Source organism: Rousettus aegyptiacus, unplaced genomic scaffold (assembly GCF_014176215.1).
Source record: "Rousettus aegyptiacus isolate mRouAeg1 unplaced genomic scaffold, mRouAeg1.p scaffold_m13_p_2, whole genome shotgun sequence".
Classification (NCBI taxonomy): Eukaryota; Metazoa; Chordata; class Mammalia; order Chiroptera; family Pteropodidae; genus Rousettus; species Rousettus aegyptiacus.
The window spans coordinates 42,910,107-42,937,077 of NW_023416295.1; the positions used below are offsets into that span (position 1 = coordinate 42,910,107).

At 37.9% G+C, this 26,971-nt stretch overlaps 1 protein-coding gene across 10 annotated transcripts in view; it reads right to left on the reverse strand.

Annotated features, from left to right (window-relative positions):
• The window catches only part of OSBPL6 (oxysterol binding protein like 6), a 179,696-nt gene extending 153,070 nt beyond the window's left edge, over positions 1 to 26,626 (reverse strand). For 5 of the 10 annotated variants that reach the window (XM_016152594.2, XM_016152592.2, XM_016152591.2 and 2 more), the window contains exon 1: positions 26,474 to 26,623. The gene's annotated coding sequence lies outside the window, so the exon portion shown is untranslated. Of the gene's footprint in view, positions 1 to 26,473 lie in introns of all 10 variants that reach the window. The other 5 variants (XM_016152584.2, XM_016152582.2, XM_016152586.2 and 2 more) reach the window with 3 other exon arrangements.
• Between the last annotated feature and the right edge of the window lie 345 nt (positions 26,627 to 26,971).

A 26,971-nucleotide genomic window follows, 5' to 3' on the forward strand; every position in this document is an offset into this window, starting at 1 on the left:
AGTGTAAAAATATTTATGGACATTTAAGTTCTCAAAAACTTTGCCTCAGGAAGCAGACAAAGGATGTGCTACATTAAAAAGAAACGGAGGAAGGGGAAAATAGAATTTTAAAAAATTGGATTAATGCAAAGGAGGATAGCCAGAGGAGAAAAAAGATATCAATCTAATCCCAAATATATCGGTAATCACCTGAAATATAAGTAGATGAAATATTCAAACTGACAAAGATTTTCAAACTAAAAAAGAAACCTAACTTTACTGCCCACAAAAGACACAATTTAAATATAGAAAGATTAAAAGTAAAAGCCTGGATAAGGAAAGATTGCTTAGCCACAGTAATATACAAAATAAATTTTAGGCAAAATCTTTAATAGAGATTTTTTTAAAGTATTTCATATTGATAAAGAAGTCAATCCACCAAGAAGATAGCTCAATCACAAATTATATGCACCCAATTAATATCATTTTAAAATTTATAAAGCAAAAATTGATAGAACTAGAAGGAGAAATTGACTCATCCAGAATTACAGTGGGAGATTTTAACATAACTCTGTCAGAGGTAAAAAAAAAAAAAACAAGCAGACAAATTTACTAACTAAAAGTATATAGTTGCACAATACAATTAAGAAACTTGTATCTTTTTAGCACCAAATATAACTGTCTTCATATTATTGAAAATAGTTCCTCATATTTTACTTGTTAAATCTTTCAGAAGAGAAAAAAAAAAGCAGGAAGAGAGTAGGGGGGGTGATAGAGAGAGAGAGAGAGAGAGAGAGAGGTAGAGATGGAGACAGAAATGCAAGGGAGCCTCTGGATGACATTAAAGGAGAACCAGGATGACAGATGTGCCCTGAGCACAGAGGGCAACTCACTGAGAGATGTAAGAGCCAGGGCTCTAGTGACGTGAACAAATATCTTTAGAGGAAATTTATATCAGGTTTCTTAATGCTTTAATGTGCTTACGAATCACTTAGGATCTTGTTAAAATGAAGATTCTGACGGCTGGGGAGACCCTGAGTTTCTGCATTTCTGATCTGCTTCCAGGTTATGCCAAACATGCTGGGCCAAGAATCACAATATGAGTAGGAAAGAATTAGACAACTAATGAAGATCTGGGGTTAAATTCACAACAAATACATAGAAAACTAAGCAAACCACACACAAAAAGACAATTATCAACTAAAGGAGAGCAAAAAAATTGCAGAAGAAAAGTAATTATGGTCCACTCCATGGCTCAGCTGTGAAGACTGTTTTCATAGTCAGAATAATATAAATACTGAACACCGATCTAAACAAAATATAACTACCCTAAGATGATGGATGATGGAAAGGGTGAGTTTGAGTTGGTAATGAAAAAAAGGCATCAGAAAAGAAGTTAATTCTAATGTTCCATCATAAGAAATTAGTATGTAATTCCTATAACTAAAAAATAATAAATTAGTGATATAAACACTTAATTTAGCAATACAGTGGTATCGAAATAATTAAAGGGGGTGACAGTGGTTTCAGGATAGTGGAGACCTAGTAAATTGTTGTTTGTTAAACTATAAGAAAGCACTCAAAAAAGGAAAGAGCTCCCAGTGGCCGAAGTTTCAACAATTTGGGCAACAAAGTAAATAATGTTAGAATTGTATTATAACCTATATAATCAATTAAATATCCATGAGTCCATATTGACATAAATGCTTAAATGAGAGAGAAGAGACAGCTCTTTCTCACAGAAGAATTCCATTAATAAAAATAAAAGAGAGAAATTTCATGTCACCATTAAGAAAACACCCAGTAATAATTGTTACGGTCAAGATCCACTCATGGACACTAAAATTAGCATGCAAAAGGTTAAGGAGAAAAAGGGTACATGCATACTCTCAAACTATGTCTCCCAAGCTACTTACTAATTACAAAGGGCAAAACAGTAACTTCACAGTGGAGAAAACCAGCAGACACCACTTTAATCCAGTGACTGAGGTTAGCATCACCTATAATAAGACATGCTGACATCAGGCACCTCCTGGTATGATGCTTGGAGTAAGGCATAACATCACTTCTTTGGTATTCTTGCCAAACATTCATAACCTCATAGAAAACATCAGGCCATCCTTAATTGAAGGGCGCCCTACAAAACATCTGAGCAGCATTCTTCAAAAGTGTCAAGGTCATGAGAGGTAAGCAAAGATGAGAGAAGACAAGGAGGCATAATAACTAAATGTGAGATGATCTTGGATTGGACCCTTGAGAAAAAGGACTGCGTTAAAAAAATGGTGAAATTCAAATAAAGACTATAGTTTAGTTAATAGTAAGTTAATAGTATTATACCAATGTTGTTTTCGTAAATGTGCTATGGTTGTGCAAGATGTTCACATCCCGGGAAGCAGATGAAGGTTGACCAGCAGTTGTACATCTGCCACTTTTCTGTAAGTCTAAAGCTATTTGAAAATACAAAATTAAAACAATAAACAAAAAATTATCTTTGTACATACGGCATAATACAGAAGCTAAAAACTATGGACCATGGGCCAAATGTGGCCCATTGCCTAGTTCTGTGAATAAAATTTTACTGGAGCACAGCCACATCCATTCATTTACGGATTATCTATGGCTGCTTTAGTATAACAGCAGAATTGAGTAGTTGTGACTGAGACTTTATGGCCTGCAAAACCTAAATAATTACCATTTTTACCTTTATAGAAAAAGCTTACCAATCCCTGCCATACAGTTAAGAGTTCAGAGTCTGAGTTCAAATCCTGGTAATCCATTAATAACTGTGTGACCATGAGCAGGTTACTTAACTTCTCAATACTCATTTTCTTTAAGATGAATCTATAATGAAGGGATAATAGTTATGGATCTCCTCACACAATAAAATATATAGATGTCAAATTATAAAATAAACCTGAAAATTATATAATTTTATTAACCAATATTACCCCAATAAACTTAATTAAAAAAATAAAAAAATAAATAGTTATGGATCTCCTAGGTTATTATACATTTTATTTTTAAATAAAAAAATAGAAAATAATAAATATAAAATTAATTAATTAATGTAAAAAGTAGAACAAACCCTGCACATTTTTAAGTGTGTTAATAGAAAACAGATTTAAGATCAAACTATGTGCAGTAACAGAGAAAGTATTGTTAGACAATGCCTCGTTTCTAAGAAAACCTTGCTAATCATCAGATTGGCATACAAATTCTCTAAACTCAGTCTCTATAATTTGGTTAATATATATTAGTCATCAAATAGTTAAAAAGGAAAAAATACTCTCAATGTTAGGAAGTCATTACCTCTTAAGTTAGATTTTCTCAAACCAGTTACTATTTAGCTTTAGAAAGGTCTCTGAACATTTCATACCTTCCCTCAAAATTCTTTCAAAATACTCACTTCTCTTCTATCTCTCTGCCTCCTCAGAATCACCCAGGAGCAATAACTTCAGCTTAAGACACCTGGGGTCTTCTAGGTGACTTTCCCTGCATACTCACGACATCCAGATGCTCACTAATGTACCTCTGTAGGCATCTCCTGATGGCAAGTGTACTCACAGCCAGAAAAAACCAGCTATGGCAGGCTGAAAAATAGTCCCTTAAAGATATGTTCATTTCCTAATCCCTAGAGCTTATAAATGTCAACTTACATAGCCAAAGAAAGAATATTACTTGATATGGCAAAAAAACACACATATGATTAACTTAGGATATTGAAAAGAAGTACTTATCCTGGATTGTCAGGGTGGACCCTAAATGCAATTTACATGTACTCTTATAAGAGAGAGGCAGAGGGAGTTTTGTCACAGGCAGAAAAGGAGATAACAGATACAGAGGAAAAGCAATGTCAAGATGAGACAGATTTGGAGAGATGTGGCCCTAAGCCAGGAACACCAAAGAATGCTGGCAGTCTGGAAGCTGGAAGAGGCAAGGAATGGATTCTCCCCTAGGGCCTCTGGAGGTAAAGTGGCCCTGCTGACCCCATGATTTCAGCCCAGAGAAACTGAATTTGGACTTCTGGCCTATAGAACCACAAGAGAATAAATCCGCATTGCTTTAAGCCACCAAGTCTGTGGTCATTTGTTATAGCAGCCACAGGAAACTAATATACCACCCCACTATGCCTGCACACACTAGTGCATGCACACAGGACCACCCGTAACCCATCAGTTATATCACCTTCTCATTAAAAAACAAACAAACACAAAAAAACCTCTCATAAGAAAGAGCTAGTAAAGAGGTTACTAAAGCCTTTGGTAACTGAATTAAATCCTTTTGTAAGTGCTTCAACATGAATCAGATTTTCTCTCTCCTCATCTTGAAAATCAAAGGAGGAATAACAATATCACTAAGCATGTATGTTACACTGTGGCCTCATGGTTTTGTAATCTTTTTTTTTTTTTTTAAAGCTTTTTATCCATACAAGAACTCAAGAAGGATCCTTTTTTGTTTCATTTCCACATTGGAAAATATTTTACCCATTCACAAAAGAAAAGAATTAGATGCTGACTTTCTCAGAATAACCAATAAGATAAATCCTAATCACATGCCTTCTATATTATATTAATGAAAAAACTGTTGTGGAAATTAGATGTGTAAGCTGATTAACCAGCATATTGAAGAGGCCTGAATAGTTGAAGGTTACATACTGACTCAACTATGACTAGTTTTAACAGTGTGAAATGTAACTTTGAAAGATGGCAGAATTAATACTTCTTTGCCCAGCCTTTGATACTTCTATAGCCAAGAGCCAAATGCTTCTAAAGTGTGACAAATGATAGTTCTAATTAAAACTGATCAAACACTTAGCTGTGCTGCTTAGTGGCATTATGCCCTTAAGAGGATTAGACAAACAATTCTGGAAATACACAAAGCCATTGTGTTTGTTAATGAATTTCATATGGAAAGAATAAAACACTTTGGTGTTTAAATAAGTGGCTACACGTTAACTTCTCATTTTTCCCACAAATGACCTAAAAATGACTTGGATCTGTGTATTTAGAAATAACTTCTCCTAGACTGTTGCTTGCTCTTTTGCTCTCTGCCACTGTTTTTGATGAAAAAATTTTAATACTATTTTATCAATGTTTTCCTTTCTGATGAGCACTCTTCATGTCTTGTTTGAAAATCTTTGCTTATTTTTTTTTCTATTTTATTTGTTTTACTTTTCTCAGATCTACAATCAAACTAGAACTGTTATTAGAGATCCAGGGTTAATTAGAAGATCAGGCAAATTCTGGGGGCTTCTTTCTCCCACGTCACTTTCACTGTCATTATCCCGGGCTAACTCCATATTCCCTTGTTTCTTTAAGGCCATTATAGCCACTGTCAACATCATAGAGACCTTAAGGCCTCTGAAACACTTTTTCTTCTAATTCATTGGCCTCCATCTTTGACTCCCTCCTTTCCTGGTCTAATTAATGATGAGCTGTCATTTCGACCTCTCCCTTTTTATCACTCTCAATTCCCCAGTCACTGACTCAACACAAATCTCAACCTTGGCAAGAAGAAAGTAGTATGGACCAATTGGTTTTGAAGCTACAGGGAACTGGGTTTGAAATCTGATTCTACAATTTACAAGCTGTAGGACTTTGGCAGTCACTGGACATTTCAATTTTTCTCATCTGTGATATCAAGAAGGACTGGCGCTGAGGGTGGGGGAGGGAAATGAGGGTAGGGGTTGGAGGATTATCAATAAAATACCTTTTGGCCCTAGTGTGGGGACAAAAAATAATATTTGTCAAGATCCAGGCACAGAGTAGGCACAAAACAAACAAATAAACAAACAAGTAACAGCCAAAAAAAGAACAATTAAACAATAAAACCACCAGTCAACTCACCGAGTTGCTCTGAATATTATTGGAGAAACTCTTATCCCTTCGGCAAGGCTTTACCATTCACCACGTTGACTACATAAACTTTTACTGCAACCCTTCAGGCCTCTTTTTCACTCTTCTGTCTGCTTTCTCACTTTCAACAAACAGATCCCTAGAGCGCTTCCACTTCTGGCCAAGATGAAATAACAAGGACCAAATTTACCTTGCTATCTCAAATGACCAAAAAGTTGACAAAACACATAAGAAATGGTTTTCAAGACATTATCAGGCAACAAAAACAGTTATCTCTGAAAGGTGGGCAAGTGAGGTGAGTCTTAAGATTGTACCAGCTCACTTGCCTGAGATTCCAGCAGTGGCACAGGAGGGGAAAGCCAGGCAGGGCCCAGCAGACGGACTGAGCTGAGAATCCAAGATGGCCGAGGCAGCTATAATGCAAAGGAAATGAGAGCTTCAGACAGAGAGAATTCTGGAGATGTGTGGAGAGTTGCCTTCAAGAATTCAGCTGACTCCTGCTCATGGGTGTAAGGAAACTAAAGAGGCTGGAGAAAGAACAGCCAGAAAGGATAAGCGATTACAGTTCAATGCCCTCACTCACACAGAATCCAGAACAGTGCATGCTTCCCCCTGCCAGACTGGAAAATATCATGATTCAGGGGACACTCAGCAGAGTACAAAGGGTCTTACCCAGTCCTGGGAACTAATTAGTCTTAAATTAAGTACTGTTCTAGGTCCACCTAACAAATCTTAAAACAAGGCTTAAAAGAATCTATTTCCAAGTAAGTTAACTGTATCACAGAACAAAGCTCAAAAATATTGATAAGAATTTTAAAATATCCAGCACCCAACAAAGTAAAATTCACAATATTTGGCAACCAATTAAAAAAATTACCAGGTCACAAAGAAGTAGAAGAATCTGACTCATAATGAGGAGATAAATCAATCAATCTTAATTCAGCTGATAACAATATCAGATTTAACATTAAAAGTTATAGTTGTATCCTATATGTTCAAAAGTTAAGTAGAGAGATGGAAGATGTTTCAAAAGATCAAAATACCACATGAAAACTACAAGGTTTGAGATTAAAGATACACTGCATGGGATTAGTATTTGAGACATTGCCAAAGAAAAGATTACTAAATTGAAGACATAATCCAAAGTAATACAGAGAGAAAACAGAATTTTTTTAAAATGAATGGAGAATCAGCAAGCTTTAAGACAACTTCAATGAGTCTAATATACTGGTAAATAGAGTCTCCCAAAGAAAAGGAAAGCAAAGAAGAGAAAACATTTTTTGAAGAAATTATGACAGAAAAACTTCAAACTTTTTTGAAAACTAAAACCCCACAGATCCAAGAAGCTCAATAAACCTCAAGCTAAAGAGACATGAAGAAAACCATATCATAGCATATCATAATCAAATTGCTCAAAACCAGTGATAAAGAGAAAAGTCTTTAAAATAGCCAGAGGGAGGAAAAAAGACACAATATGTACAATAACAAGGCTAACAGCAGATTTATCACTGGAAACAATTTAAGCTAGAAGGCTGGAAGCAACATCTTTAAAGTACTGAAAGAAAATATTATTGTCTACTCAGATTTTTATATCCAGTGAAAATTGGTTTCAAAACTGAAGACAAAATAAAGGTATTTTGAACACAAAAATTCTGAAAAAATTCATCACCATTAGACATGAAAAATGTTAAAGGAAGTCCTTTAAACAGAAGGAAAATGACTCCAGAGGGAAATATGAACCCACAAAAAGGCATGAAGGGTAAAGGTTCAATGGTAAAAAATGGCTAGATATATAGGAATTTTTAAATTACTATTAAATCTCTTTAAAAGATAATAGACTGTTTAAAATATGATTACAATGTAATGTGGGGTTTTATAACATATGTAAAGTTAAACATATGATACCGACAGCACAAAGGCTGGAAGGGAGGAATGAAAGTACAGCTGACCCCTCAATACCATGCAGGTACAGGACACTGACCTCCAATGCCGTCGAAATCACTTTAGACTTCCCGAAAACTTAACTACGAACAGCCTAATGCTGACTAGAAGCCTTACTAATTACTTAATCAATTAATATGCATTTTGTTATATATAGTATATACTGTATTCTTATAATAAAGTAAGCTAAAGAGAGGAAAATGTTAAAAGCATAAGGAAGAGAAAATACATTTACAATATTTACTGAAAAAAATCTGTGTATAAGTGGATCCACACAGTTCAAATCCATGTTGTTCAAGGGTGAACTGTATGCTGTTATAAGGTTCCTACAGAGTAAGCACTCACTGCTGTGTCACATTGGAATGGCTGATTAATAACTACAACCCCAACTCTATCTGAATTCTGCCATTCTCCCAAAATTGCTCTTTCTAAATGGTTCATTTGCCTATTCAATAAACTTTTTACTAAGGAGCAATGCAATGGACAGAATGTTGATTCCCCCAAAAATTCCTCTATTGAAATCCTAACACTCAAGATGTTAGGAGGTGAAGCCTTTGGTGGGGTTAGGGGAGGGGATGATTAGGTCATGAGATCACGAATGAGATCAGTGTTCTTATGAAAAGGACCCTCAAGAGCTCTCTCTCTCCTTCTTACTGCCATGTGAGGATAACAGAAGTCTGCAACCCAGAAAAGGGCCCTCACCAGAACCGGACTATGCAGGCACCCTAACCTTGGACTTCCAGCCTCCAGAACTGTGAGAAATAAATGTGTGTTTATTATAAGCCACTCAGTCTATGGCAGTTTATACAGCAACCCAAACTATGACAGGATCTGTATGTGCCTCTGATGTGATGATTTTAAAGCTGACATCAGATCTGAAAAGGCACTATAACTGCAGTAACAAGCACATGTAAGAGCAGCCATGAACCCTAATCTACACACCAAATTCTCAGGATGAAAAAACACCTTTCTGGAGAAATGTGCACGGCAGGGCCTGCAGGCGAGATGCCAGACATTCTTCATTCGGAAAGTACTAAACCCATCTGTAGATAGATAGCAGAAACTATAAAATAGATCAAGAGAGGGGGGTGGCTTTCTCCTGCAAAGTCCTCCAGCATCTAAGAGTCCATCTCTCACCTCGCCTAAGGAAGGCCCACACACACTCTGCCAGGGCCTCGGAGCTTCAGTCACTATCAGTCAAGCATCTCCAGAGCAGCAGGGCTGGGGTCCTGAAGGAAGAATTCACTCTGGGTTCAACCTGATAAAACAGCTGTGGGGTCACTCACTCCTTTTTCTGAATGGTGGATCTTTGCTCTGTGCTGAAATACCTTGAGAGCCAGCCACTGTTACTGAGCCAAGGGACATGACCTCAGTAAACCTTTTACCCCACAGCCCTCCTGAGGTCCTCAGGTCAACAGAGCCTGGGTGCCTCCCATACACCTGGGCCTGCTCGGCAAGATAATCACTAGGGCCTATGAGACAGTGGGGCTATGCAATAAACCTGACAAGCTCAGAGGGGCTACAGGGCAAGCTCGACAAGCTCAGTGGCCAAAAATAACTATACAGGAAGGTCTGATCACAAATTCCTAACTAGGCAGGTCGTAGCAGGTAGTCACATCCCAGGCCAATAGCTTCCTTAGCAAAGGTCAGTCTTTACCTTAACTGAGCTCTTATGCATGTCAGATAACATACCTTTGAGATGTCAGTCATTTCCTTTTCCTACTCCTTGAAGGCACAACCGCAGGCACCAAAGCACAGACCACAGACTCCCTCATTGTTACCTTGTTTTCCACATACCATCTCTATGTGCTGTAAATGCTAAGTATTAACTATCCTGTGCCTAGCAATGTAAAAGAAGGATATGTTTCTCCATTTCGCCCTTTATCCACCCCTAGAGATTTCCCACTTTGCTTTAATCTACCACCAGTAGACTTCATGTAACCCTCTTTCCGTCTCCTCCTTTGATTCTAATGTATAAAATAAGCTGCAAAACTGTGATTCTCTGGAGCACTTTCTCAATTCGTTGAGATTCTGTTTCCTGGCAATTGTCATCAGTTTATCTCAAATTCATAAAAATTCTCAAAAAAGAAAAGAAAAGAAAAAAAAGTACCACTGGTCCCATTACCATTTTTTCTACATCTACACAAATATCTGCAAATTGGCCTTAATGTGGAACCATATACCAGGCCAGGATAGTTTGGTAGCCAGGCATGTGATGGTTGGTATAAGTCTGGCACTGACCCGGACACCTCACTCAACCTCTCAGAACCTCAGTTTCCTCATCCACAAAAATGAGGAAGGTAGACTAGATGATATCCAAGATCCTTTCTGTGATTCTGATAATGCTGGAGGCTAATGTGTTGGTTAAGTCTCAGGTATTGAGACATTAAGAAAACATAATGACAGATACTTCTGGTATCTGTTTGTCACAAAACACTCTAAGTAATCTGAGCCCTTATTTTGAAGGATGGCCATTCTTTACCTCTCAAACTATCATTCTGATTTTATGAAAATCAGCTGATTACCAACTGCCAACTTTCAATACTGCCTACCAATGTATATTTTTCTTTTTGCGATAACATTGGTTTATGACATTATATGTTTCAAGTGTACGACATTATATTTCTACATCTGTAGATATCCCAATGTGCTCGCTATCAAAGGTCTAGTTTCCACCTCTCACTGTGCAATTGACCCCCTTCACCCATTTTGCCCTTTCCCCACCCTCAATATGTTCTTTAACAGAGTATTAACCACGATTCTTAATTATCTTAAAATTGGAAAGATGATTTTAATCTTGATTCTCAATAAAATAGTAATATACATTTGTAAAGCATATAATTTTAGGAAAGTTTATCTCAAGGTTTTCTGGAATTCCTAAAGAAAATCTATTTTAGAAAGAAAATTCTAAAGAATTATGGAAAATAGCTTAAATCATCAAATAACACTCTCCCCCTACAACGCACAGTAATAAATGCTGGCACAAAGCACTTTTAGATGCAATATCATCATTAGAGTCCCACATTTAAACTGAAACTTGGGGGCAGATGTATGAGCTAATTTGTCAGGAACAACATTCTACCACCACCCTCAAAAAGAGATTACTAATTTCCTGTTTTAAGTACAGTCATCATACCTTTGCCAGCTGAGAAGAAATGAAGAAACTTACGATTTATGGGTAGCTTTTAAATTAAAAGTATCTTCTGAAAAACAGAATCTTTCTTGCGTTTTAGTCATGCCTTTTTTAAACCAAAAAGAACCGACTAAAAAGCTTCAGCATATTCAACTCGAAGAAATGCATTTTAACCTTTGTTTACTTTATTCCTGGCTTTGAAAAATCTAATCCCTAAACCTTATCATTTCACATTATGTGGCTTACTCAAAAGGACTAATTAGGCATTCTTCTCAAAGTTGTTTTTTTGTTTGTTTGTTAAATTGTACACCTTAATCAAAGTTGTTTTTTAATATTTTTTACATTGAGAAACAAATAGTTAGCTGCCCTACAATGGACATTGGAAAATAGAAGTATAGCACTGCTTTACCTAAATGTTTTCCTTCAATGTTTAAGAGGGAAAACTCCATAAGTTTTTTCTTCAGTGCTCCCAAAGAATAGAGTGTAAATACGAACTAAACAAACCTACAATTAGCATTTCTAATAGCAAACAATGTACAGTGTAATTTTATATGAATCAGTTAACAAAAATTATATATTCAACAACGTTTACTGAATGGCCACTACGTACAAGGCTATGTGATGTGGGAGTTAAAAAGATGAATAGATGAGCTTTCAATTTGTATGAAAAGCCTTTTAACAGCATTAGTTTTGGGGATTAACAAGTGAAAATAAAAAACAACCCTTAATGGCTATCAGTCACACTGAGACTCCCAATGGCATCTGAGCAGTCATTTGAAGGCAGTTAAACATTGAAGACTCAGTCTCAGTGAGCCAGGAAGCCATAGGACATAGCCCCAAAACTAGGCAATAAAATCAGTCTGTCTCCTCTAAAAAAAACTAGAAAAACACGTAGCAGCAAATACACAATCATTCTCATGAGCAAGTCAATAGAAATATTAAGTGTGTGGAAGGGGTAATGGTTGGGGCTTGAGAGAAAACAGCAGAATTGTTTAAAGCAGAATTTCCATAGTAATGCCAAAAATTAAAAGGCTGCCTTAATATACTGACACATGGAAGCTCTCGTTTTGATTTTAGAAAACTGAATTGTATGTATGTTTCTTCTAATCACCAGTTGGGATTAATAATTTTGGTTGTATTTTACTATCTGCCAGATAGTATTTATACACTGAAGATGGCAAAACCAAAGTGTCCAATCCAAAATCCAAAGCATCCGATGGACATATATACTAGCTCCAATTTTCTCTCAGAAAAATAAAACAATTCATAAATTATCATTAAGTAATAGCCACTAACCATTACCAATGTACTAAATGTCTACTGAACTAGACCAAGTTGAATTTGAAGGAAACTTGCTATTTGAATATTTATCCATTAACTGAAAAACTAAGAGGCATTTAAGTTCTCTATGGCTACTTTAGTTGTCATGTGTTTGATGCTACTACTTCAACAATAGCGATAATGCCTTAATTCCACTGGTGATATCTGGTTAGTTTTCACCATGAGCCAGAAAAGCACAGACCACTAAACATGACAATCGGAGAGTTAGGTTCTCATAGCATACCCATATTACAGTTAAGGAAATCACTTCAGCAAGCCACTTCACTATCGTGTGCCTCAGTTTCCCATCTCTAAAACGGAGCTAATAAAAGTACTAATCAACAGCATTATTGTGAGGATTAAATGAGTTACTTCAAGTAAAGCGCTTAAAACTATAACACATAATAAATTGCACATGCATCAGATATCGTTCTTGTGACTACATTTTCACAACTCATAAGACAAATCTTTTTTACTCATCCTTCTCATATTTTCTTAGTGGGAATAAAAAAAAAAAAGATGTTAAAACATGTCTGAAGGGCTAGGCTATTAAAGGATTTATGACAAAGGTCTTAAAGCGTTCATATCCCTGAGTCCTTAATCTCGCCATTCTAGGGAATAATCAGAGTTGTATACAAAGATCTCTAGACAAGGCCATTCATCAGGTGAATGATCATGCCAAAAAATCACCTAACTGTCCAACTAGAATTCAGTGTAAAACTTGGCAAGTACATAAAATGGAATGCTCTGCATCTAGTAAAAATTAAGTTTAGTTATAAAGACAGTAAAAAGATCAGTGGTTGCCAGGGGTTGGGGGAGGAAGGGATGAACAGGTAGAGAAAAGAGGATTTTTAGAGCAGTGAAACTAGTCTGTATGTTACTATAATGGGGATGGAAGTCATTACATATTTGTCAAAACCCATGGAATGTACAACAGCAAGAGGGAACCATAGTGTAAACTATGGACTTAAGGTGACAACAATGTGTCAAAGTAGGTTTGTCGATTGTAAAAAATATCCCACTCTGGTGTGGGGTGTTGACAGCGGATATCGAGCTTGTTTAGGGGAAGAGGGTACATGGGAAATCTCTGTACTCAATTCTGCTGTAAATCTAAAACTGCTCTAAAAAATAAAGTCTACCTAACAAAGTTTATAAGAATAATCAATGACAAGAAATATCATGATTCATTGCTGAGTAAAAGCAATTTGCAAAAAATTGAAGAACTATATCCAAATGTTAAATTTAGCTTCTAGAAGAAATATTATTATAGGTCATTTTAAAATACGGTTTTCTAAGTTTGCAAATTTTTCTAAAATAAACTTGTATCACTTTTAATATCGTTGAAATTTTTAGGACTTTCCTTTAAAATGTCCCCCTACTTTCAATTCAAACCTATTGAAAAAAAGACGAATATATTAAATACGAGATAATCACTGACATGAACTGATACATCTAATATCTCCATAAACCTAAAAAATCTCAACAAGTTACTTAAAATCCTGTATCTTTAAGGTATTATACATTTATTCCACAAATATTTATTGAGCACCCATCCGAGGTCCTGGGAATACAGCACCTAAGCTACACACTGGAAACTGGGAGACAAACAACAACAAATAAACAAATAAGGAAGGAGGCATTCTCAAACAGGGATGCACTGGAGCAGGGGGTGGGGTGGCGGTGGACATACTTCAGTAGAGTGCTGGGGAAGACCTCTCTGACATTTGAGCTGACAGAGAAAGGTGAGCAGGATCCCATCAAGCAAAGCAGAGGGAAAGAGTGTGCTAAAGAAAGAAAAAGAACAAGCGCCAAGGCCCTGAAGTGGGACTAACCCAGGTTTATTTAAAGAACAGCAAGGAGGCCAGTATGGCTGGTTCAGTGAAAGTTGGGTCTTAACAACTCTGCATCTAAAATGCCTTGAGGTTACTAAATTATTATCTAAAATAATTGGTTAAGAGTCCAGGCTTCAGGGCCAGACAGGCTAGGTTTGAATCCAGCTTGGTCATTTCCTTTAAATACATTGTGAGGTGGTCACCTCCTCTCTGGACCATAGCTTTCTCATCTGTAAAATGGAAGTAACAGTATCTACCGCAAGAACAGCTGCAAGGCTTTACACAGTAAGATAATCATCTCAAATGCTTCAGAGAATGCTTGGCAGACAAGAAATGCTACGTGAATGGTAGCTGGTCTTAAAAGTGCTCTTAAAAAAAAAAAAAAACTCCTAGAAATGGCACTACTTATACTGAATCACATCAGTATCTCCACAAACCTAAAAACCTATACTGAATTACATCAATATAAATAGACTATATCCTACCTGACCTTCTGCTTTTTCAATTATATGCCACGCCCAAAAATTCTACGACATATTATTTTGTCAAGAAATGCCAATGAATGCCCAGCACAATTTCTCTGGTCCCAAGAAAGATGAGGGCGGACAGCTTTTCAGGGTCTTTTTTCAATCCTTACTTTCTTTGACTCTTCTATAATACTTGTGATAGCCCATTTCTCCTCTTAGAAATTCTTTCCAACTTGGGGACTTGACTGTCTGACTCCAGCCTCTTTATCTAACTGTTCTTTCTCTACCTCAGATTTCTTCTATTCTTCCCATCCTCCAAAAATGTCAGCAGTTCCTAAATTATCCATGCCCCTCTTACCCACAAAACCTCCTCAAATGCCTCCCCATCCCTAGAGGTTCTCACAGCACTAAATCATATCGTGGGTGTGACACTTACCTCATTACACTTCATGTTATACTAAATTGTGTCTTATCTTCCCCCATTGGATGGGCAGGTTCTTGAGAGCAGGATCAACAACTTAATCCTCTTTCTTTCTCCCTCAAGACCTAACAAAATCTCTTGAAGGTAGTCATTGTTATAAGCAACTAAGTGGGTAAGCATATAAAATACTTTTAATAGATTAACATTAAAACAGACAGAGCCTTGCAAATACAGTTGGCAATTTTCTTGTCTTTCTCAAATTAGCTTTTGATTTGTAACAAGGCATAAGATACATTGGCTGTATTTACATTTTACATAATGAATAGTAATATATTTAATTTTCAATTAACATGCTAAAAATAATAACAGCACTTACATAGCACTTGCTATGTGCCCATTCTAAAAAATGTATTTGCATTAACTCACTCTATTCTCCCAACAACCCTCTGTGTTACTATTTTTATATTTTCCATTTCATGAATGAGGTAACTAAGGCAGAGAAGGGTTGGTTAAATGATTTATTCAAGATCACACAGCTGGACAAAGTGAAGCCAGGATTTGAACCTGGGCAGCCTCAGCCTCAGCCTGTGCATGTAATCCAAAGCCTTACCTAGATAGCCATTGACCATAAAAATCTAATTCTACATAAGCATTTTTGAACTTATTTAGAAGTTTTTATGGAAACTTGTTATTATAAGTAACATATTTTTTCTGTAATATAAACAAACTATATCACAGTTCTGGTTAAAATATACTTATACAATGTACTAATGCATATTTCATAATGTCAATTTTGTATTAAATTTGTATTTATACTGTATTAAATATTATAATATTCTAAGTTATTTTATCCTACTTCCGAATGCTTAAAGGTGTTACCAGTCTAACATGGAATCTTCCTGATTAACTATCTTGGGAAATTTACATTTCCATATAGCTATTTCTCTATTCTATATCATTTTTTTAACTAAAAAACTAAAAATTTTTGTAAATATGTAACATAAATCACACTAATGCTACTTAGCACTAGGTGCATAGAAGACAACCACAATTATGTTATAATCTTGTTGAAAATGACAATTTAATGTTAGGTTTTAGAAGCTATACTTAGTCTTAATTAATTTCTTACCACTGGAAAATAATGTCTACTATTACAAAGTCCACTTCATTCTCAGATGTTGTTATACATAAAGCTTTTAAGTTAATAAACTCAAATATAGTAATGGAGAATTCTACTATTAAAATGCAAAGCAAACTTTTAATCAACAAAATTCTTAAAATGTGATTAGCCACTGCTAGCAGTCCTGATTTCTTAGCAGTTAATTTTTAAAGAAAAACTGTTTCTGTCTTTGCCTGACCAAAAGTAAAAACATCCAAGAGTGCTCGAAAGTAAAATCCCATTAACTTTAACTATAAAAATAATCTTCCCAAACCAGATATTTTTTTTTATCCTTTAAAAGAGTGTAAAGATAATGGACATAGCTGAGACTCTAAACGGTTCATTCCCCAGGTCCTTGTCCTTGCTGTTCCCTCTGCAGAGAAAAGATCTGCACCCAGACTTTTTCACAATCTACCCCTTCCCATCATTCAGGCTCAGCTCAAATGTCTCCACCTAGCAAGGCCTTGCCTGGCCACCCCCAGAAACCTACTCTTATGATGTGAATTGTGTCTCCCAAAAAGATATATTGAAGTCCTATCCCCAATACCTCAGAATGTGGCCGTATTTGGAAACAGGGCTGTTACAAGGTAATTAGTTACGATGAGGTCATACTGGAGTAAGGGTTAGTCCTTAATCCATTAGGACTAGCGTCATCATGGGAGGAGGAGATGTGTACACACACGGAGACTCGAGGAAGGAAGCCATGTGATGGAAGCAGAGACTGGAGTTGTTACCACAAGTCAAGGAATTCCTGGGGCTGCCAGAAGGTGGAAGAGGCAAGGAAGAATCCATCTTGATTTTGGACTTCTAGCCTCCAGCACTGTGAAAGTATACATTTCTTTTGTTTTATGCCACCCGGTTCATGGTACTTTGTTATGACAGCCCCAGGAAACTAATAACACACCACCACCAACTGCTCTTGCCCCATCAGTCACTTTTACTGTCATCATAGTTAACAGTATCTAAAACGGCAATGTTCTTTTACTGATTGTCTCCCTTCATTAGAATCTCAGTTCTAGGAGAGCAGGGGCTTTTTCTGACGTCAAAGCACATAGCCTGGCACATAGAAGGTACTCAAGAAGATAATTCATTTTTCAACATTATAGGAGAGCAACTATACTCTCCTATAATCTAATACCAATGTCTAGTACCAGATTTATCTAACCCTGAGTGAGACTTCGTACCATCTTAACTATCTGGGGAAAAAATCCTCTGATCTGAAGAAAAACAGCTTCAGCAAAATGAGAGGCAAGAAGCCTTCCTTACTACTTCACAGATGTGTCTGAAATAAATTTACTTTTTGAATCAATGTTTCCTATGTGTCAGGAGGGAGGCTCATCTCCTGGAAGCGCAGCGTGCAGAGGGGTCAGAAGCCTGATGGCAAATGGAAGGAGAAAGCAAAAGATCTTCAAGAAACACAAGTTAGTTAAAAGACAAAGGAGAAGAATTCTGAGGTTATTTGGAAAGGGAGCAGCTGGCGCCCCACAATCAAAGTCATTGTTAGTGTAGCTGTGAACGACCACAGGCATTCTTAGTCTCTAGCATCTCAGGTGTTGGGGTCTCTATATGCAATTTTTTAAAGTATACAAAACATTCTAGAAAGATTTCCATTTTTAAAAAAAAAGGTTTGAAATTAAGGGGGGAAAGGTTCATGTTTAATGAGGGTTTCACTTGTGGGGAATACTTCTTTCCTTGATGATCTGGAAAAATGAGGATCTAAGAACAGGAAAATGTCCTCTGAGGGAATCAACCAGATGCTCAATGGAATGGAGGTCTAAGGAGCTTTAAAGACAGAAAGGACGAGTAATGGGGCCTGGCCCCCCCGAAAAGGAGGCCCCGCCCCCGCCCCCCCACTAGGGGAGACAAAATATACAAGGAAGCAACGAAAGAAAAACACACAGTGAAATGGGGGAATGAGAAGAAGCTGCAGTTGTACGGGATAGTGACCGCCATGGTGTTTTATGAAGGATGAGGGGTGACGGTGCTAGAAGGATGGAATGTTCCAGAAGTGGAGACTGGTGCGCAAAGGGCAATGGCAGGACAACAGGGGCTGAGAGGAAACAAAAGGCCTCTGGGTGGGGGAGAGGGAAGGGTAGCACCCTTAGAAGCAGCTGACCTTGGTGACTGATGCCTGCTTTATCCCAAACTGGTCAGAAATTAAGATTTACGCCTTGGACTTTCCACATATGATAAACTAATTTTGAAAAAAACCATAATGTTCACCATTAAAAAAAAAAACTATTAAAATGGAATACGATATTATTTGTATTTGATTTCCAAGGTACTTCTGAATTCTATAGCACCACAGGGCAGGTTAGCATGAAATCAGTCATTGTTGGACCAGTCTACAGAGAAAATGTAGTTATTTTGGTTTTTGGGTTATTTGTATTCTAGGTAAATGTTAATGTAATGATTAACAACTGTACTTTCTGTCTACATAGGACTTAACAGTTCTCTAAGTGTTTTCACATACTAATGTGAAATGTGATCATCCCAGTGACCATTTTACCCTCATTTAGCAGATGAGCCTCCCAGAGGTTACTGGCCTAGGGTGAGCTGCTTAGTAAGTGGAAAGGCTGGGGAAAGAACTTTGGTAGCCACGATTCCTACTCAAAGGCTCTTCCTGTCAAATATATACTGTCTCTCCAAAGGGGCGGGGAGGGGGGGGGGTAGTGTATTATAATAAGATCACAAGATAGCAGGCTATTTTCACAGAAGGATGTATTGAAAAAAAAAATTAAATGTGTGTGGTAAGAAGCAGCAGTTTAGCACAATATTGTTATTACATATATTTTATATGCTGCTAATCTCTTAAATGTAGTTATATGTTCATTCATGTTAGATAAAACTTGCTCCCAAAATTCTAGTAGGAATTAGATATACTAGATACAGTAGTTAAGGATCCAATATATCTTGAAGTTTCAACAGCCCTGGGAAATTATGGAAAGGGTTTTCTAGCCACTCCCACACATCCTCCATAAAGCTGTACCCCCAAAGGTTATTCTAGAGCTGCTTCTTCTGTGATGAGCTTTTCTGACCCTTCCCCATCCACCCCTAGTAACCTTTGCTCTTCAAATCACTCTGCTTGGAGCCTAAAGCTTCCCTGCTGCTACAAGGTTGCTGCCTATTCCTCCTCATTTCCAAATAAACTTGTTTGAAGAAGAACATAACCACTAAAATATCAGAACTTCTGCAGAGAAAAGAAATACCTGTTACTTTATTCATTTATTAGGATACATATCTAATCCTAAATTCATGACTAAAGGTTAAAAGAAAGAGACTGGCCCAACATTTTCCCCTGTATATTTTGTCAGTGTTATACCTGACTTAAAACTACCAATTCTATATGAAGGGCTATATCTACTAACTTTGCATAAATATGTAATCATGATGATAGCTAAACTATCTTTATTTCTTTTGGGAAAAATTATTTTGCAGCACAATATCTCTGGTCGTGCTTGGAAAGTTTTTTCTTCAGTGTAACTCATAATTCTTCATATCATTGTTTATTAAATTCCTATCAGCATATAATTACTGTTCCAAAAGCTATGACCTACCAAGTATTAAGTTGCTACCTCGGCTTTTTCCATCTTACTATTGTGTGCCTTAATATTTGGTACCCCTTTGTGGGCCCTTGGAGGACAAAGGTACAATGAAACAATCATTCTTATGAAAGTATGTGTCTAATGGTAGAATGCCATAAAAAGTTTTAAAAGTTATTATAAAAATATTCCAGGCAATGGATATTTTAGGGGATGAAGGGGATAATCGCATCTATAAAAGAAGGAAGCCAGAAGAGATAAGTGAATTCCAGGACAGACTCCCAAAACCAAGGCCACTTTTTTTAAAAACGCACATCCTAGACACCATACCAAACCTCAGGGGTAGCAAAGGATTTCAAGGCTCTGACCCATAAAATAACATTTTTCTCTGTTTTATCATTGTAAGCTACATCTGGTGGAGTTGGAGTTAAAAATTAATATCATCACAATTTCTGTGCTCTTTCACCACCTTCTGCAATGTCTGTTCTCCCTGAATCCTCTCCCCCCCGCCCAGGTCCTAATCAATGTCCCTTGAGTCTCCGTCCCAGTAAGAGCAGTTAGCTGGGAGCACTGTGACAAGGGCAGGGCACCTGCGACTCTATCCCAAAGGGCAACTGCTTCTAGTTTCCCTCCTCCTTGAACTTTGGCCTGTCAGGGTAGTAACGAGGGTGTCTTTATGGCAACTACCATGGTGTTATATCAACACACAATGGGACCCAAAGTTGAAAAGGAACATTATTGGTTACAACTACTTAACATTCTTGATCAGTACAAGTGAGCCTCAAAAAAATTAAAAATTATCTCTGTTTGAATAGATAATACATTCACATATTTAAAACTGCAAACAGTAGTAAGGGGTGTACTAAATAAGTGTCCCACCCATCCCCGCCCCAACCACCCAGCTCTCTTCCCCAGAGGCAATCACTATTACCTGTTTCTCAGGTCACCTTCCAGAGACAGTCTTAACAGATACAAACATAAACACATATTTCACAGCAATGGCTATATACTACTCTGCACTTTGATTTGTTCCCTTATATCTCAGAGATCACTCCATGTTGGCAAATACAGAAGGATCGCATTCCTTTTAACAGCTACCTAGTTTTACTTCTGCTCCTTATTTAACCATTCCCATACTGATAGACATTTAGCTCCCTCTAAATCTTTTCTCATTACAGATACCACTGCAATGGATGTCGTCGTGCAAATTCATTTTGTGATGTACTAGTATATTTGTTGAAAATTTTCTTAGATTTCCTGGGGTGAGAAGTTAGGTAAATTTTTAATTATGGCAATATTTCCAAATTGCTACATAGATGCTAGACCGTTTTCTACCCCTATCAAGAATGTATGAGCCTACCAGTGTCCCCAAAGCCTTGCCATCAGAAGGTATTAACAAATGTCAAGATCTTTGCCAATTTAATACTAGTTAAAAATTGCATTTCTTTTATCCCAAGTTGAACGTAATTTCACATTTGCAAGTACCATTTGCAATCGTTTTTCTGTGAACTGTTTGTTCCTTGCCTCTGCCCCCTTTTCTATTAGATTAACTATCATTTTTCTCATTGATATACATAAGAGCTCTTTGATATTAGTTACTCCTTGTCTATGACACTTTATAAATAGTTTTTTTCCTGGTGTGGTGTTGTTTATTTCCTGCCTGTACACATACTATCTTTTCTTAAATGAAGTTTGGTTTATCAATCTTTTATCTACGCCTTCCGTATTCTTCAAGATTTTTAAAAGCTTTTTTTTTTTAAGTGTAGAGACAGACATCTCCCCTAATATCTGATTTCCATAAGCCTTCTGATTGATACTTTTATTTCCTCTGTTGGCACTTTTTAAAATGAGGCTGGAAGACAAGCTGAGATATAATATCCATCTACTCCCTGCCCTGACCTTCCTAGTCCATTATTCTGAGTTCTTGTGAATTTTGGCCTCTCCTTCTCTCTTAACTTTCTTCATGGAGTTTAACATGAACCCTACATTTGCTTGGCCTACCTTTGAGATCATATTCTTTTTATAGTTCTTGCTTCAATTTGAAGTTTACTGAGATCAAAAAGAATTTCATTAATGTCTTTTCATAATCAACATGCCATTCAAACTGTGCTACTTTTTCTATTCTAGGGAAATTATGCAACAAAAACTGTTCAGATTGTTGCCTGATGGGGTGAGACTATGCAAAAACTTATCTAGCTGCTAGAGATAAACAGAAAGCAAAAATGTTATCTTACTTTAAAATAAAATGAGACTTTAGACTTTACCTCCAAAACCAAACCTAAAACCTTTTTATTTTAATGGTCTCTTAGATACTTTATTCTTCAAACTTTAATAGTTGACATTGTATTATGTATTAAAAATATCAAGGTAAGTTCTTCAAATTTATGATAAAACATAAGCACTGGTTTAGGAGATGTGAAATAAAGCTATTACTGGAAATTGAGGCCAAGTTTATTTTAGGCTTGATTTTTGAAAAATAGATTCTAAAAATATAGTGCTGTTGCTCTCTCTTCTACTTCCACACTCTTTTCAAAAAGGTGGAGAGGTCTGTCTCAAGAGCTTCAGTGAGAACTGCCTTGACAAGATGCAAAATAAAAAAATAAAAGTTAATGTTCTACTTCTGACTCAATTCCCTCTACACTTTGATTTTCTCTCATATTAGTATATAGAAAGAGAATGACAAAGGAAAAGAGAAAAATATACAGCTCAAGATAATTTATAGGTATTCAAACAGCAAACACCAAAAAATTTAAATAGTGATTTCTGTAGCATTTATTCTTCTCATCACACCCTTGAAAACAAAGCCTTTTCTTGAAAAACCTAAGAAAAATTTTAAACATATGCATGATTTCACTTTCTACACTAGCCACTTGTGTAGAATGATAGAAAGGAAGCTTAAAATCCCACTGTGGAGGTTGCTATTGGGTCATTTTCTCATTTGCCTACCCATAATTTAGGGATGAGCTTTATTTTCTGTTTACCACCAACATAAGTAAATTATTTGGCACATTATCTCCTAGCTATATTTGCACACAGACTAGCATCTCACTGGGGAAATCTCTGGGCCTCAGTTTTCCCGCCTGAAAATGGGAGAGGTCAGAATACAAGATTTTTAAAAACCCTTATAAGCTCTAACATCTTATGAATCTAATATAAAGGTTATTCACACAGGCATCAGCACATAAAGCAAATGAGTATTTCCAGTGTTTGGATATTTTCTTCATATATTTCATAAATTGACATATAGCTTTTCTTGAACAGAAAAACAAAATCCATCATATCAAGAAGATAATTTTTGTGTCTGAATCATGATTTCTTTGTACTGTCTCATAACACTGGTAAAATACATTCATATGATAATATGCCAATATTTTACTTAAATGTTTTTTACTTATTTAAACTTATTTTTATTTATTTAAACTTATTTGCTTATTTACTTAAATTTATTAAGTTTAAGAGCTGAGTTATATACTTAATGCTCTCTGTAACCCAGTTTTCCCTTAGATAGTCCTGAATATTAAGCTACTTGCGTTAGCCCGTTTCCTAGATCTGCCTTTTGTCAGCTTACCATATAGATGCTCCTATCAGCAGGAACTCCCTGTTTAGTTTTCTCCAAATGGAGAACTCTCATTTCTATCAGCAGCCTTCTAACCAGGTGCCCTGCCTTTGGTCTCACCCCTCCAATACTACCTCCCCTCTGGCAAATCCATCAGTTCCCTAGACTTTATGAACCTTCTGAGTGGTTCACTGTTGGAAAATTTTACATGGCTTCCTCCACTTCTGTTCATGTCATTTCCTCTGTCTAAGATGGTCTTCCTCTTCTCAGCAAGGCCACTTCCTGTTCATCCTTCCTGTAAGTCTCTCCCATGAACTCTTAGCAACTCATGACTATATTCAGGGACTGCTTCCTCATCCCTCGGTTGTCACTTTGTAGGCCTTTTAGTACAGTAGCCTGCTCTGCCTTCTGATGACTTTATAATACCCTTCTTTTCTTTTTCCTTAAAACTTAAAAATTATCACTGATCCATGCATCACACTTTGTTTAAATATGATTACCTATGAATTTACCACCAAACCCAAGTATTCTATCATTACCAATAACTTACATCCACCTATGTGTTCCTTCCCATGCCATCCTCCTGGTCCTCCCAAAAGACAACTGCTATCCCAAGTTTAAGTTCATCATTCTCTTGCCTTTTTTTTTAAATGTGTATTTCAACACACACACACACACACACACACAAATATGCTTCTTTCTATTTGATGATTTGTTTGCTTGTTTTCCTGGCTTGTATAAACAATTTGGAAAATAATTTGTTAATATCTAGTAAGTGGATATTCACCTTGGTATTTACCCAAGAGAAACACTTGTACGTGTGCTCTGGGAAACATGAATGATCACAGCAGCACTCTTAGAAATTTTTTTAAATGCAGGGGCGGGGAGAAGGCCATTGGCAGGAGTACAGGAAAACATTTTGTGTTATAAACACATAATGGATGAATCTTAGTGACATAATGTTGAATAGGACTGGGGTGATGGGAGTCCCAGAAGTCTACAGATAGTATGAGACCTTTTTCAAGATTAAAAACAAACTCAAAAAAAAAAAAATAATTACTACTTAACCTTTAAAGTAAAAAAAAAAAAAAAAAAATCCTTATTTTAAGAATTCATGCTTTATCCTCCCAAACTAGACTATAAACTCCTGAGAGGAGAGACATTTTTTTATTTGTGTCTCCCACCTAAACCAGTGTCTTGAACAGGTGGTGCTCAATAAGTAATTATCCATTGAATGATTAGTGAATGTTACCTAACCCCGGCATTTTAATATAATTTAAATCCTTCTTATGCCGCAATTTCATGAATAAAGTTATATAAAACTTTTATCTACTTATCCATTAACCTAACCACAAACATTTCATCCTGGAAAGAGTTTATTTATAATCTTCCCTCTTGGACTAAAGTTAATGTAAGGTTAAAGCAATCCAGGGAAAAGAAAACTTATACTATGCAATCTTGTAAAAGTCCAACAGAATCACATTATACTATAACCAAGAGATATGTGATAAACTATCATAATTTGAAACTGAGATATCCCAAAAGGAATGCATCCACTGAATGCAGTTATCAACATCAAACTGAAAATGTGAGCAAAAAAGCAGGGCTTTTAAGCTTTCTAAACACAAAGATTTTAATTTCAAAATATTTTTCTACTTTAAGAAAAACTATTTTAGGGGGAAACATGAAATCCAGGGATAAAAGAATAATAGGAATAACATTCCACCAATCAGGGCCTTCCTTATAACCCAATGAGGGCTATGCATATTCTCTGTAGGTGATGATAGCAGTTACGCTGCAGCTTCCTACGACCTTGGGAACTCTGCTCTTTCTGAGTTACTGTGAGGTCTTCTGTTTCATTTATTATTAGTCTTTGCATCTGCAATGCTGTAGCATTTGATAGAAATATCAACATTGTGAGCCTGAGTACCTAAAACTGTAGAAATGCTTCCAAAAAACAAAGGGAGTCGGGGAATATAGCCAAGAGGAAAACAAAGTTAAGGATATTAAGATGGGGTATTTTTAAATTTTACCTTTGAAAAAAGGCCACATTTATTCATCATTTCTGTGATATACAACCATCCATTAGCATGCAATTTTTAAATTTAAGGAAAAACGTTCAAGAAAAATTATTTTATTTGGAAAATATCACAATTGAATATGATGCACAATTTGCTAAAACTAGTCCAGTGATTTAAAAATGGAAATTCTAATAGAGAAAAAGCCTATAGGACTGCGTCCAGGAGAAAGAAATAATCTGGCAACCCGCTAGATTCACTTAGTTTCGTGTCATTTGCTTCATGTCCATTATGTAATGCTTTCCCCAGCTTTAAGTCTCTATGTTTAAGCTACCGTTCAGGTATATCACAGAACTGCCACAAAATCATGATAGGTCATAACTTTCAAAAGAAAAAGAAAAGCTTAAAAGGTGCCGTGCAGAGATGTGTCTATAACATTAGAGGTTTTAAAAAGATCTGCTGGTGTCATTACTTCTTCCCGGCTTCCTTTCCAGGTCTCCCATCCCTTCCTCCCCCAACAACCCCGGTGACACGATCTGCCGGCAGTTCCCAGCTGGATGCAAGGGAAGCACGTTTTGACTGCAATGCAAACCCTGTCCCGGTCTGAACCAGAGAAGGCAGAGTCGGCCCTGGATGGGGTGTGGACGAAAGCTGCAGGGAAGGCTGCAGGGGCGCCAGCAGCGAGAGGGCAGGGGTGCCCCGCGAGGGCAGTCCGCAGTGCACGCGCACAATAAAACCTAATGCACAACTTCCCCGGCCGCTCTTCCTGGCTCCCTGGATTCCCTGAAAGGGGCAGCGTAGGCGTGAGCTGGAGCTGGCGCGGGCGCTCTCACCCGCGCGGGTTCGGTTCTCCGCTGACAATTACATCAGTCCCTCTCCCTTCCCCAGCTTTATACCCAGCAGCCTGGGGGAGCCGGAGCGCCGGGTAGCGCGGGGCTTTGAGGGCGCAAGAACCAGATGGCCGGAATTCCCCCAAAAACGTGGGGAGAGGGAGGTGAGCGGGGACCAGACGCCCCCTCCCACCTCGGCCGTGGGGCTGGACTAGCACCGCCACCCAGACAGCCAGCCTCTGGAGTAATCCGGCCAGGGAAGCCCCCGGGGGCTACGATGCCTTAGGGGCCCAAAGCCCGGCTGCCCACTGCGAGTCCCTCAGGGTCCTCGGCCATCCGGATGTGCACAATGCCCCCGGGCCGCGGTGCAGGCACCGTTGTGTTCGCCCCAGGGGTCCCCTCTGCAGCTAGGACACCTACCTGGAAGGCGAGAGGCGGTGCCGCCGATTCTGCGGCGGCAGCAGCAGGAGGCGGGAGATTGCCGGGCGGGCGGACGGGCGCGCGGGCTGGCTGGGGAGCCGAGGCGCGGGCGCCGCCTGCGCGCAGCCGAGGTCTCCAGTACCCACAACGGCGGTGGCGGTGGTGCTGCGCCTCCAGTGGTCTGCCACGCCGCAGCCCCTCCTCTCCCACGGGCGGGGCGCGCAGGCGGGGCGGCGCTCCGGGCTCCCCGCCCCCGGCTGGCTGGCTTCGGAGGAGTGGAACCGCGGCTGGACTGTACTCCCGCTGCGCGCCCGCCCAGCCGGGCACCCCTCACTGCGCCACCCCGAGAGCCGCGCCTCGGGCGCTGAGCCTGCGATGCGCAATGTCCTTGTGCCTGGTCTCACCCCTGGCCCGCCCCCATGCGAATCCCTGGTGTTTAGAGATCACCGCCGTGGAGACCCTGGGTGGACATCCCCGGGCCTAAACCACTTGGAAGCG